Source organism: Macaca nemestrina, chromosome 10, assembly GCF_043159975.1.
Source record: "Macaca nemestrina isolate mMacNem1 chromosome 10, mMacNem.hap1, whole genome shotgun sequence".
NCBI lineage: Eukaryota > Metazoa > Chordata > Mammalia > Primates > Cercopithecidae > Macaca > Macaca nemestrina.
Window position 1 is genome coordinate 69,742,709 of NC_092134.1, and position 15,282 is coordinate 69,757,990.

The 15,282-nt window shown below is 35.6% G+C and overlaps 1 long non-coding RNA gene across 1 annotated transcript in view; it reads right to left on the reverse strand.

Moving 5' to 3' along the window:
- Positions 1-511: 511 nt before the first annotated feature.
- LOC105474031 (uncharacterized) overlaps positions 512-15,282 on the reverse strand; it is a 52,824-nt gene continuing 38,053 nt past the window's right edge. Inside the window, exon 3 of the long non-coding RNA XR_011609073.1 lies at positions 512-628. This is a non-coding gene — a long non-coding RNA (uncharacterized lncRNA). The remainder of the gene's footprint in view (positions 629-15,282) is intronic.

A 15,282-nucleotide genomic window follows, 5' to 3' on the forward strand; every position in this document is an offset into this window, starting at 1 on the left:
TCAGGTTTTTAGTTAAACATTTGAAAATTTTTTTGGAGGGTATCTTTCCAAAGAGATCAATATGATTAAGACCCTGAAACCTCTGAATAAAGTGTCTACTTCAATAAATATGTAATATGCCTGTATGAATCACAGCACCCAAGGATTTTTTTGACTGAATAAATGCTTTAACATATAAAACAAACATTAACAATGTGCAAGAATTGTTTACAGTTATATTTATTTAAATTTCAGTTTCTACACTTTGCTTCCTGCTACAAAAGAATTATTTACTTCTAATACAAACAATTTTCTACCCTCTGGCTTTTAACAATGCAGGTTTACTCTGAGGGAAAATTTACTCCAGTTTATTCTATTTCTAGTTACCGAAGCTAAGATTTGGTTGTTGCAAGAGTTTCTTTTAGTGAAATAGGCTTCTTCTTGGAAGGAGTTTTTAGCCACTTTATAAGAATGACAACCTCCACTGGAGAAGAGAACTTCTTCTGAAGGGACGCTGGGTATTTTAAATTCATCGTTTCTAGGATGTGTCTTCCTGAGGATTCAGAGAATTTAGCAATTTCGCATTGAAGCAATCTGATAGAAGAGTCCTTGGTACCCTGTGGATGCCTGTGAATATATTCTGTATAAACTATGAGATGAGAGTATTAGTGTTAATATTAGATATGTTAGTAACAAGAATATAGTATTAGTATTAAATTAGTATTAGATTGCTATTACATTATATTACATACTAAATATTGGATATTAAATTAGATATCAGTATTAGATCAAATATATTAGATTACTATTAATATTAGATGTATTTGTAGTAAGATTAGTAGTGTTGGATGGCATAGGATGGTATTAGATTACTTCACTGGTGATGTGGGGACAACACTTTCCATGTGGGAGGCATTTGATGAAGTTTCGGGAGGAGCTGGAAGTTATTTCAATAAGATGGATTCTACAAATATTTGTTGCCTAGGACCCGTTCTGCATTATTTCTGGCAGTCCTACACTAGCAAGAATTGTTCATAAGGGCAAGTCAAAATTAAAAATAAGGGGCTTTCCAAACAATTGAACGTTATTCAGTGCTAAAAATAAATGAGCTATAAAACCGTGGAAAGACATGGCGGAATCTTTAAATGAAAGACAGGGAGGAATCAAGTGAAGCTACTCTGAAAAGGCTGCAAAGTGTATGATTTTCACTGTATGCCATTCTGGAAAAGGCAAAACTGTGAAGATGATAGTAAAAGGATCAGTGGTTGCTAGGGGCTAGTGGGGAGGGAGAGACGAATAGGCAAAACACAGAGGATTTTTAAAGCAGTGAAACTACTCTGCATGATACTATAATGATAGATATATGTTATTATATGTTTGTCAAACGCATAGAATGTACAACACCAAGAGTGACCCCTAATGTAAACTAGGGACTTTGGATGATAATCACGTGTCAGTGTATTATAGATTCATCTATTGTAACAAATGTTCCAGTCTGATGTGGGATATTTACAGTGAGGCAGGTGGTATATATGTGGTGGCAGAAAGTATATGAGAAATCTCTGTACCTTCCATTCAACTTTACATCAACCTAAAACTGCTTTAAAGTTTATTTTAAAAAGTAAGGGGGCCGGGCGCGGTGGCTCACGCCGGTAATCCCAGCACTTTGGGAGGCTGAGGTGGGCGGATCACAAGGTCAGGAGATCGAGACCATCCTGGCTAACATGGTGAAACCCCATCTCTACTAAAAATACAAAATATTAGCCGGGCGTGGTGGTGGCGCCTGTAGTCCCAGCTACTCGGGAGGCTGAGGCATGAGAATGATGTGAACCCAGGAGGCGGAGCTTGCAGTGAGCCAAGATCGTGCCAGTGCACTCCAGCCTGGGCAACAGAGCGAGACTCCGTCTCAAAAAAAAAAAAAAAAAAAAAAAGAAAAACAGACAAACAAAAACAAAGTAAGAAGCTTCTCTCTTGAAAATGAGGAAAGAGATTCCTCTGTTTCCCCTTTCTTAGAGCATTTACTTTAGAAAACTTGTAAGTACTTTCTTTTCTTCTTGAAATGTATATAAAGCCATTTGAAAGCTAGATAGACCTTTTGTTTACTTTATGACCCAAGTATCTTTCTCAAGAACCCGGGCACTACCTCTTTGAAATATAAACAACAAGGAAGATAGCACCCCTCTCTTCCACTTTCTGTGAAAGGGTAGGAGCCTAGCTTTGGGGGCTCCTCGCTCCAAGTTGCAAAAGTACCTCCTTTTATCAAATATGAGAAGCTTGCTTCTGCCCTGGACAGTCAGCTAACACAGATGGTCACCCTAATTACCAGGTAAAGTTAGGATGAACCATGTGGAACAAAGGGTGCTGTCAAATCCTCTTACTTGAGGACTAGTTATTGTTTATCTTGGAATGATGTATGTAATTGGTTGTACCTACCTGCCTTGTAATCTCTTAGCAGATTGCCTGTGATATGCATCACATTCTGGTTTAATGTTTATTCAATAATAAAAGTATTCTTTTTCTTTTTCTATCTTGGCGGAGAGGATTTCTAGGTTGGGAATAGATTTTGTTTTTAGTTATACTTCCCCAACAGCTCCTATGGCAATGGGGAAATCAGAGTGCACCATCATTCTTGTTATGGGTTTAGGAGAGTAACATATGGGACTGGTTGCGGTTTATTTAGTCACTCATTTTTTTCAATGACCTACTGTTTTTATTTTTTAATTTTTTATTTCCATAGGTTCTTGGGAAACAGGTAGTACTTGGTTACATGAGTAAGTTCTTTAGTGGTGATTTGTGAGCTTTTGGTGCCCCCATCACCTGAGCAGTATACACTGCACTCTATTTATAGTCTTTTATCCCTCACCCCCTTCCCATCCTTTCCCCCTGAGTCCCCAAAGTCCACTGTGTCATTCTCATGGCTCTGCATCCTCATCGCTTAGCTCACACTTCTGAGTGAGAACAGATGATGTTTGGTTTTCCATTCCGTAGTTACTTCATTTAGAATAATAGTCTCCATTTTCATCCAGGTTGCTGCAAATGCCACTAATTCTGTTCTTTTTATGGCTGAGTAGTATTCCATTGTGTTTTATATATATACACACACACACATATATACACGTATATAATATATGTATACATATGTGTATAATATATGTATACACATGTATACACACATATATACATATATATGTGTGTGTGTGTATATATATGTTTTTTAATCCACTCGTTGATTGATAGGCATTTGGGTTATTTCCACGTTTTGCAATTGCAAATTGTGCCGCTATAGACATGCATGTGCAAGTATCTTTTTCATATAATGACTTCTTTTCCTCTGGGTAGATACCCAGTAGTGGGATTGCTGGATCAAATGGTAGTTCTACTCTTACTTCTTTAAGGAATCTCTACACCGTTTTCCATATTGGTTGTACTAGTTTACATTTCCATTAGCAGTGTGGAAGTGTGTCCTGTTCATCACATCCACGCCAATGTCTACTGTTTTTTGATTGTGGCCATTCTTGCATGAATAAGGTGGTATCAGATTATGGTTTTGATTTTTGTTTCCCTGATTATTAGTGATGTTGAAATACTAACATTAGTGATGTTAGTATTTTCATGTTTGTTGGCCTCAATGACCTACTTGTTTTTAAATAGTATAATTTTTAGGTTTAGTTACAGCATAAAGAACCCGGGTACTGTGATTCCTTTAATATTTGAGTGTTTGGTCCTTTGCTAGGAGGATTTTTGCAGTCTTTAAGTTATAAGGAGAGATGCATTTACAAGTCTTCAGAGTGAAGAATCTCAATGGGAGTCATGAAATTTCTGAGTGTATGCAAAATAATCAGGGAGTACTTATATAAATTGAGTCTAAGGATATGGCCTCAGACTCCTAAAGGCAACCTCTTTATTCTTTTCAAGTTCTGAAGCGTATGTTGTAGCAAGTTGCAACACACAACTTAGTGAATTCCATCAGCGTCATCATTAATACTCTCATTAGTTTCTTGGTTTAAATCTCTAGCTATCGGTACTTTCAAGCATGCTGAGAAGGTAACTCAGAATTACTTGGGATGATGTCAGTGATGTCACAGTTTTCTCTGTTGGTCATGAGAGAAATTGCTTTGAATGCCTCCATCTCTTACTTCCTTGCAAAAATATCTTAGAGTATAACTAACAAATGAAATGAAAACTGTCTTCACTAACTAGTATGCTTCCCCTAACTAGTATACTTCCCCTAGCTGTAGAAAGATGTAACATTAAATATAGGTGGGTTCAAGTAGTCCAAACTGTTTACATATTTTTTATTTTATAGCCTTTTGTGAGGTGTTTGGCACGTGGGTATAGACTGTTTCTGGAAATAAACATTCACACACAAAAACCCATTCAAGTAATTCATACATAAAAAATTAAATTCAACACAATTTATGTTTTGTACAGTGTTGAATTCAATACAACATAAAAAATTGTGTTGAATTCAATATAACAGTGTTTGGCACATGACAGATGCTATATAAGCATTTGCCATTACCATTGTTACTTGTCATACGTAAGAGAACTTGATCAAATACAGTCAGTCTTATAGCTCTAATTTGAAGTATCCAGTTAAGTAGTTGAGACTTATGATCTTAAATTGATATCTTACTAAATTTATACTTAATAAAAAATAAGAGAAGTTTAGATTCAGCTTATTGAAAGTTTAATTTGTTAGATACATTAGTATTATTTAGTGTTTACAGAGGTTTTACTTGAGAAAAGTCGTTAGAAGGGAAATTATCATTTTAAAAACTTTATATAGTAAAAGGGATCTCTCATTAATTCATTTATAACATTGCAATATTTTAAATTAAGTTTGCAAATAAGACCAAATATTATTCACAGGCTCTTTGAAAGTTATTGCAACACTTAATTAATGGATCAAAGAATATATTTTTCAAGCTAAATTTGAGTGAGATTGGAGTCCCCAGGTTTTTACTTCCTTGTAACAGCTTCGGCCTAGAGGGGAAAGGGCATTCCCATTGGCGTCTGCACATACTGAGTGCAGAGGGAATATGGGCCAACTGCACAGAGATTCCAATAAACTTCCAACATCTGCTCTGGATTGGGAAGGTTCTGAGGAGCTGACTTCTCATGTTCCTGTCTTTCAAGTGTCTTTTGCTTTGATGAAAAACATTAATAGATGGGTAAAGCATGTATACACAGGTATTTCATGTGTAATTTTGGTAGCCATTCAGGTGGGGGTGGGTGTCAGAGGAAAGGGTGGGTGAAGAAACAAACCCTACCCTCCTCAAAATGGAAGAGCTGCTAAGCATGACGTAGCCTACCAGTTAGAGGAATAAAGCTAGTCTCAACAAATAATAGACCTTTAATGTTTTACTGGACAAACACTGTGGCCCTTTTCAAGACTATGCTATCAACATCCCTTAACATAAGGTTTTGACATTTGCTAACTTGTGACTATCCTTTCTTCCTCCTAATATCACAGCATTTTCCCTCCACTTAGTAAGATAAAGCCCCTCCTCCACTGTGTGAGTGTAAGGAGAACTGCTTCTGCCAGAAGAGCCAAAGACAAGGCAATTTTCTGAAGGAGTCTTAACTTCTACTTATAGATAAAAGGAAACCTGTAATTTTGAGGTTTTAATGGATATGGTAGTTCTCCAACTATTGGTTAGTAAGTTCCTTCTCCATTTTCTTCATGCAATACCATCCTTAATAAATGAGAAAGGTTTATTTTATTATTTTATTTTTATTTATTTATTCATTTATTTATTTTTGAGATGGAGTCTCACTCTGTTGCCCAGGCTGGAGTGCAGTGGCATGATCTCAGCTCACTGCAACCTGCACCTCCCGGGTTCAAGCGATTCTCCTGCCTCAGCCTCCCGAGTAGTAGCTGGGACTACAGGCACACGCTACCACACCCGGCTAATTTTCGTATTTTTAGTAGAAATGGGGTTTCACCATGTTGGTCAGGCTGGTCTCAAACTCCTGACTTCAAGTGATCCGCCCACCTTGGTTTCCCAAAGTGCTGGGATTACAGGCATGAGCCACTGTGCCTGGCTGAGAAAGGTTTATTTTAGACTCTGAGTCTGTGATGTCTGTTCCACAAGAGTGGAGGAAATTTTGTCTACTGAGGGAGCCCTTTGTAGTAGGGAGGATAAAGAACCATTATAGCAATTTTAAAGAGCATGCATACTTTTATTTTCACTTTCATTGTAAATATTTCTGTTTTTCCATTCTCTTTGGATAAAAAAGTTTTGCCAATGTTGCTGCTATACATGTCTCCCCATTTAGTGTACAAAGTGTTATTGTTTCTGAAATTGTTTCTTTTCAGATTTATTGTTGACTTTGCTTCTGGGTTGCTGTTTTCCTAAATACTAACCAAGCATAAAATCTAATGTCACATACATTTCTGCCCCTTTTCTTTGAATTTCTAAAATTTAAATAAAGCTCAGCCTATTAAAGTATGTGTTTTTTAGGTTAGATTTCTGACTTAATACATACTCAAATATACTTAAAATTCAAATGTAGCAATCACTAAATTATAGTTGCCCAGATTATAGTATAATTCAAACATCTATTTGACAGCTTCTCAAAACAAATGGAGAATAGTTCACTGTAAATTGTAAATTGTAAATTGCCTCTAATTAAACAGGCAACTGAAACCCATGACTTAATAAATGTTTTGGAGCTTTATTTAAACTTTCCATATGCTCTGCAATCATTAGCAAATTCTCTTGTCAGTTAGTGTGGTATATTTATTTTTATATTGACAAAATTGGGATTCAAAAAGACAAATTTTTTCTAGGCTTGCCAAGTTAATAGAAAATCTGAAAAGAAATCCTAGCATTTTTTGATTTTTTTTCTTTGAGATGGAGTTTTGCTCTTGCTTTTCAGGCTGGAGTGCAATGGTGCAATCCCAGCTCACTGCAATGTCTGCTTCCTGGGTTCAAGAGATTCTCCTGCCTCAGCCTCCTGAGTAGGTGGGATTACAGGCACGCACCACCACACCTGGCCAATTTTTTATTTTTAATAGAAACAGGGTTTCTCCATGTTGGTCAGTCTGGTCTCCAACTCCTGACCTCAAGTGATCTGCCTGCCTTGGCCTCCCAAAGTGCTAGGATTACAGGTGTGAGCCACTGCATCTGGCCTGATTTTTAGTTTGTTTCATAAAATTTTTCTTTTTGCAGTTTTTTTTTCCAGTCCATCAACTCAAATGAATAGGTTATTTATCAAGCATCTCTATGGAGGGCTTATAAGAAGTCGTGACGCATTCAAATTGTTTTCAAATTATAACTAGTGGCAATTTGGAAAGTGGACAGGAACTAGGAGGAGTTGATGGAGGAAAAACCAGACAAAAGACCATCTCACTAGTCCCACTAGACATTTGGAAGGCTTGAAATGAAGTAGTGATAATAAGGATAGAGGGACTAGATATGCAAATCGGTCTTATAAAAAATGACTTGATTTGGTGCTTTGTGAGATGTAAATATTGAGGCTGACATAAAAGTTGAAGAAAATACTGACATGTCTAGTACGAGTGACTAGGTGAATGGTGACGCCTTTTACCAAAAGAAAAATTTCTAAGGTGGAATAGGTGGGTTCATGAGGAGGATGATAAATTCAGTGTAAAAAAATACTTATTTTTAACAAATAAGTCACAATTATGGTACAAAATTTTAAAAGTATAGAAGAATATATGGTGAAAAGTAAGTTTCTTTCTCTTTTTCATTTCTTTTCTTTCTTTCTTTCTTTCTTTCTTTCTTTCTTTCTTTCTTTCTTTCTTTCTTTCTTTCTTTCTGTCTGTCTTTCTTTTTTTTTTTTTTTTGCTGTTTAACAAAGCAGTTCTCATAATAACCCTTCAAACAAGCAGAGGACATGACATGCAGGCACTTTACTGCTTAAGCTTACATAATACAAGGATAGTACTGGAACATTCTAGATGATGAGGTAGCAGGTATATCCATTAGTTTGTCGCTCAAATAATGGATGTCTTAAGATTGCACAGGTGCTGGATTTCATTCCATTTGCCAATAAATCCTCTCATAATTATCTTAATTACAGATATCTATACTGTTGATTACATGAGAACCAGGTAAAGAAGGACAAAAGGGATCTCCTCTGGGGAAAGTTGAATAGCCAGGCTGTTAACCTCCTGCGTGCGCGTGCACACACACACACACACACACACACACACACAGCCCAACTCCTTCCAGTATGGAAGCCACAAGCATCCTTTCTTAATGGCTCTTGATCATTTACCCTCTCCCACCCCAGGCTTTATTGAGGTATAATTTACATAAAAATTGTATATATTTACAATGTACAACATGATGTTTTGATATTCATATACATTGTGAAATGAGTACAATCAAGCTAATAAAAATATCTACCATCTCACAATAGTTATCTGTCATTTTTGGGGAGAGGGGGTGGTGAGAACATTTAAGATCTACGCAGCAAATTTCATGTATATAACACAGTATTATTAACTATATTCACCATACTGTATATTAGGTTTCTAGAATTTATTCGTCCTGCACAACTTAAACTTTATACCTTTGACCAACATTTCTCCATGTTCCCTACTCCTTAACCCCTGGCAACTACCATTCTGCTCTGTTTCTCTGAATTCAACTTTTTAAGATTCTCTATATAAGGGAGATTATACAATATTTGTCTTTCTGTGGCTGGCTTATTTCACTTAGCATAATGTCCTCCAGGTTCACCCATGTTGTTGCGAATGACAGGATTTTCTTCTTTTTTAAAGACTGAGTAGTCTCGGCACAGTGGCTCATGCTTGTAATCCCAGCACTTTGGGAGGCTAAGGCAGGTGGATCACTTGAGGTCAGGCGTTTGAGACCACCCTGGCCAACAGGCGAAACCCTGTCTCTACTAAAAATACAGAAATTAGCTGTGTGTGATGGTGCATGCCTGTAATCCCAGCCACTTGGGTGGCTGAGGCACGAGAATGGCTTGAGCCTGGGAGGTGGAGGTTGCAGTGAGCCGAGATGGTAGCACTCTACTCCAGCCTGGGTAACAGAGCAAGACTCTGTCTCAAAACAAAAACAAAAACAAAAACAAAAACAAAAAAACTGAATATTATTCTATTTGTGTATGTGTGTGTGTATCAATTTTCTTGTTACATTCACTTGTTGATGGACACTTAGGTTGATTCTATATCTTGGCTACTGTGAATAATGCTGCTATGAATATGGGAAGGCAGATATCTCTTCAACATACTAATTTCATTTCCTTTGAATGTATATGCAGTAGTGAGATTGCTGGATTACATGGTAGTTTTATTTTTAGCTTTTTCAGTAACGTCCATACTACTTTCCACACAAGTGGTACTGGTTTACACTCCTAAACAGTGTACAAGAATTACCTTTTCTCCACAGCCACACCAACACTGGTTATCTTTCATCTTTTTGATAATAGCCATTCTAAAAGGTATGAGGTAATATGTCATTGTGATTTTGACTTGCATTTCCCTGATGATTAGTGATGTTTTTAGTGAACCTGTTAGCCATTTGTATGTCTTTTTTTGACAAATGTCTATTTAGGTTTTTTGCCCATTTTAAAATCAGGTTATTTGTTTTCTTGCTATTGAGTTATTTGAGTTCCTTATATATTCTGGATATTAGCCTCTTATGAGATTTATGGTTTTCAAATATATTCTCCCATTTAACAGATTATCTCTTCACTCTGCTGATTGTTTCCTTTGTTGTACAGAAGCTTTTTAGTTTGATGTAATGCCATTTGCATTAGTTTTTGCTTTTCTTGCCTGTACTTTTGGAGTCATGTGTAAAAAACTGGTTTCCAAAACTAATGTCAAGAAGATGTTTCCCTATGTTATCTTTTAGTAGTTTAAGAGTTTCAGAGTTTTTTAAATCTTATCCATTTTGAGTCAATTTTTATATATGGTATAAGAGCCAATTTTATTCTACATGTGAATATCTAGTTTTCCCAATATTAGTTATTGAAGAGATTATCCTTTCCTCTTTTGTGTTCTTGGCACCTTTGTTGAAGATCAATTGACTCTGAATGCATGGATTTATTTCTGGGCTGTCTGTGTTGCTCCATTGGTCTTATGTCTGTTTTTATGCCAACACGATGCTGTTCTGATTACAATAGTTTTGTACATATATTGAAATCAGGTAGTGTGGTGCCTCTAGTTTTGTTCTTGCTCTAGATTGTGTTGACTATTCAGGGTCTCCATGGCTATTCGTGGCTCCATATGAATTTGAGGATTTTTTTTCTGTTTATGTGAAAAATACTGTTGGAATTTTGATAAGGATTGCATTGAATCTGTAGATTGCTTAGGATAGTGTGGACATTTTAACAATATTTATTCATCTAATCCATGAACACAGGATGTCTTTCCATTTATGTCTTCTTCGAATTTGTTCATCAACCTCTTGTAGTCTTCAGGGTACAGATCATTCACTTACCTGGTTAAATTCATTCCTAAATAGTTAATTCTATGCATAGATGCATAGATTTTTGCATCTATGTTCATCAGGGTTATTAACTTGCAGTTTTCTTTCTTTTTTCTTTTTCTTTTATTTTCTTTCTTTCTTTCTTTTTTTTAGATAGGATCTTGCTCTGTTGCCCAGGTTGGAGTGCAGTGGTATGATTGAGGCTCACTGAAGCCTTGACCTCCTGGGCTCAAGCAGTCCTCTCACCTTAACCTCCCAAGTAGCTGGGACTACAGGCTCACACCACCATGCCTGGCTAACTTTTGTATTTTTTTGTAGAGATGGGGTTTCATCGTGTTGCTCAGGCTGGTCTTGAACTTCTGAGCTTTTCTGGTCTCGAGCTTTTCTTGCTTTGGCCTCTCAAAGTGCTAGTATTACAGATGTGGGCCACTGCTCAAGTGGTCTACTTGCTTTGGCCTCCCAAAGTGCTAGTATTACAGACATGGGCCACTGTGCCCAGCCTGCCTGCAGTTTTCTTTACTTGCAGTGTCTTTATTTGGCTTTGGTATCATCGGAGTAATGCTGACTCAGTAAAATGAGTTTGGAAGTGTTTCTTCCTCTTCCATTTTTTGGGAGAGTTTGAGAAGGATTGGCATTAATTCTTCTTTAAATGTTTGGTAAAATTCACCCTTGTAGCCATCTGGTCTTGAGCTTCTCTTTCTCAGGAGGTTTTTGATTACTGATTCGATGTCCTTACTTATAATTGTTCAGATTTTTATTTTATGTTTTATTTTTTGAGACAGGGTCTTGCTCTGTCACCCAGGCTGGAGGCCAGTAGTATGATCATGGCTCACTGCATCCTCAACTTCCCAGGCTCAAGCAGTCCTCCCACCTCAGACTCCAGAGTAGCTGGAACTACAGGCATGTGCCATCATGCCCAGCTAATTTTTGTATTTTTTATACAGATGGGGTTTTGCCATGATGCCCAGGCTAGTCTTGAACTCCTGGGCTCAAACAATCCTCCTGTCTTGGCCTCCCAAAGTGCTGCAATTACAAGCGTGAACCACTGTGCCAGCCCTGTTCAGGTTTTTTTATTTCTTCATGATTCAGTTTTGGTAGGTTGTAAATATTTAGGAATTTATCCATTGCCTCTAGGTTTTTAGTTTTTTGGCATAGACCTGTTCATAATAATCTCTTATGACCCTTAAAAATTTATGCAGCATCAGTTGTAATGTCACCTCCTTCATTTATAATTTTAATCATTTTAATCTTCTCTCATTTTTTCTCAGCTAGTCTAGCTAAAGTCTTGCCAATTTTGTTTGTTTCAAAAAATCAGCTATTAGTTTTATTGATCCTTTTTAAAATAGAACCAAATAATGAATTTTATTTTATTTTTAGTTGACATGTAATGTGCATATTTATAGGATACAGAGTGATATTTTGATACATGTACACAATGTGTAATGATTAAACTATGATGATTAGCATATGCATAACTTCAAGCATTTATTATTTATTTGTGTTGTAAACATTCAAAATCCTTTCTTCATTGATCTTCTCTATTGTTTTTATAGTTTCTCTTTCATTTATTTCTGTACTGATCTTTATCATTTTCTTCTTCCATTAACTTTGGGCTTAGTGTGTTCCTTTTCTAGTTTCTTGAGGTATAAAGTTAGGATGTTTATGAAAATCTTTCTTTCTTCTTAATGTGGGCATTTATCACTAGAAACTTTTCTTTTAGAACTGCTTTTGCTATTTTCCATAAGTTTTGCTATGTTGTGTTTTCATTTTCATTTTTCTCAAGATATTTTTTTATTTCACTTTTGATTTCTTTAATGACTTATTGGTTATTTAGAAGCATATTGTTTAATTTCCATATATTCGTGGATTATGTAACTTTCCTTCTGTTATTGGTTTCTTGTTTCATATAATTGTAGTTGGAAAACACTTGATATTATTTCAGTCTTCTTAAACTTGTTATGACTTATTTTTTGTCTAATACATGATCTATTCTGGATGATATTCTGTGTGTGCTTGTAAAGAATGTGTATTCTGCTGATGTTGAATGGATCGTTATGTATATGTCTGTTAAGTCCATTTGTTGTGTAGTGTTGTTGAAGTCTGCTGTTTCCTGATTGATTTTTCTATCCATTATTAAATATGGGGTATTGAAGTCCTCTATTGCTATTATTATGTTGCTGTCTATCTCTCCCTTTAGTTCTGTTAATATTTGCTTTATATATTTCTGTGTTCCAATGTAGGGTGCATATATATGTATAATTTATTCTGTTGATGATCTGGTCCTTTTATAATTATATAATCACCTTCTTTGTCTCTTTACTTAAAATTTATTTGTCTTTTTTGGCTTAAAGCCTATTTTGTGTGATATAAGTATGGCTACCCTGTTGTCTTTTGGTTACGATTGCAAAGATTATCATTATTTCATCCCTTCACTTTCAGCCTATGTGTATCTTTAAAGCTAAAGTGAGAGTCTCTTGTAGGCAGCATATATTTGGATTTTTTTTAAAATCCACTGATCTGCTCTGTCTTTTGATTAGAGAATTTAATGCATTTACACTTAAAATTTTTATTATCAGGTAAGAAATTACTATTGTCATTTTGTTGTTTTCTGACTGTTGTGTGGTTCCTTTGTTTCTTTCTTCCTCTTTTGCTGTCTTCCTTTGTAACTTAACAATTTTTTTTATAGTGGTATAAATTGATTCCATTCTGTCTTTTCTGTATCTACTATATGTTTTTCTTTGTGGTACCCAGAGGCTTATATAAAGCATATTATAGTTTTAACAGTCTATTTTAAAATAATAACAACTTAACTTTGACTATATACACAATGTCCATACTTCAACCTCTCTTCCCTCCACACTTTATGTAATTGATGTCACAATTTACATCATTTATATATGTGTATCCATTAAAATATTATAGCTATATTTTAATACTTTTGTCTTTTAACTTACATACTATCAAAGTATTTGAGTATTTTGAATTTGACTATATTCTTACCTTTATGGTAAGTTTTATACCTTTTTATGTTTTCATATTGTTAGTGTCAATTTGTTTCAACTTAAAGGACTCCCTTTTATATTTCTCATAAGGTAGATCTAATGGTGATGAGCTGCCAGAATACTTGGATGCTGTTTGGGAAGGGAATATTGTTTCTAATTAACCATTTCAATCTTGTACTGAGTTAGAAGTCAAGATAAAATCAGAAGATTGAAGTCTGAATATTGAAGGTAGAATATTGAAGTCTACTGCTATAAGACAAGAATTTCAAGACTGGCATGGAGATTCAAGGTCTCTACATAGCATCATATGCTCATTGGCTTTGAATACTTGCCTGAAAGATTGGTATTTGGAATAAATAAACCCTGGAAACCAAAGGCTCAGTTTATTAGCTGCTATCCAGAGACTTCAAATTAATAACAATAGGAAGGAGCTGCTAATGTTAACAGAATTTTTCCCCAGTGACTTCCTCAGAAGTGAGCTTCGAGAGCACTGACAGGAACGATCTTCCCGGGGAGTAGAACTAAGAAAGTCAGAGTGGTTGGCAGTCATTATTTGTAGCTTTCTCCTCTCTGCTAAGTCAGTTACTAATTTTATATCCACTTTTTGCCTTTTTATTTATTATATTTTTTTGATATGGAGTCTTGCACTGTTACCCAGGCTGGAGTGCAGTGGTGTGATCTCAGCTCACTGCAACCTCTGCCTCCTGGGTTCAAGTGATTCTCCTGCCTTAGCTTCCCGAGTAGCTGGGATTATAGGCAACTGCCACCATGCCTGGCTAATTTTTGTATTTTTAGTAGAGACAGGTTCTTACCGTGTTGGCCAGGCTTGTTTTGGACTGGCCTCTAGAAATCTGCCTGCCTCAGCCTCCCAAAGTGCTGGGATTACAGGCATGTGCCACCATGCCTGGCCTCAGTGTCTCTCTTAAAAATTTTCTGATATCTCTAAATCATTCAGAGAAACAGTTACTGCAATTATTAGAGTATGTGTTCCATCAAAAGGAAAAAAATTAAGAGGATTTAAAAATTAACTAATGAAACAAAACATTTTAAAATAAAAAGCTGAATTCATTTAATTTTCCTTTCTTTTCCTTTTCTTTTATTGATCTTACAGATATATTTGTTTTATTGAAAATCTGTATATAAAACATTTGGTGCCCCAGATTTCTTTCCTTATCAAAAATTATAACAGATGCTTATTGTATCAAAGATGCTGTATACTTGAGAATACCAAATTCTGAATGATAAAATCTTCAGTTCTTACCCACCAGTTTGATTTTTGAACGTCACTAAAAGGCATATGCACTCTCCTGCCAACTGTATGCAAACAGGAGATTGGAGTATTATTTTCTTGAGGAAAGACTAAATTCAGGGTGCCTCAGTGAAAAGACTGACTTCTCATTCAACCCATTCTGAAGCTCATGGGTTAACAAATGCCATCCACCATAAATGTGGAGCCTTCAAAATACTGTTTTAATAATTAACTCTGAAATATAAGCTTAATTACATATCACTAGACATTCAGAGAATGACTCCAGACTGAAAGGCAGATTAAAACAAACAGGCAAACAAGTGGAAAAATGTAATCTTTAGATTATTGAGAAGAACTCGAAATAAATTTATAAATAATGTCCTCAGACAGATAATAAAAATGCTGTGAACATGAAACAAGAAAAAGATACTCTAAAAGAGAACCAATCAAGGAGCAAAAAAATCTCCTAAAAATAAAATAAACAACAAAATATAAGATTACATAAAATGGTGAATTTAAAAGTTGAAGAAAAATTCAACTTTTAAGTTGAACTTTTAAGTTAGTGAAATTTTCTCAGAAAGCTGGACAAAATGCCAAATAATTTGGAATGTAACAGACAAAA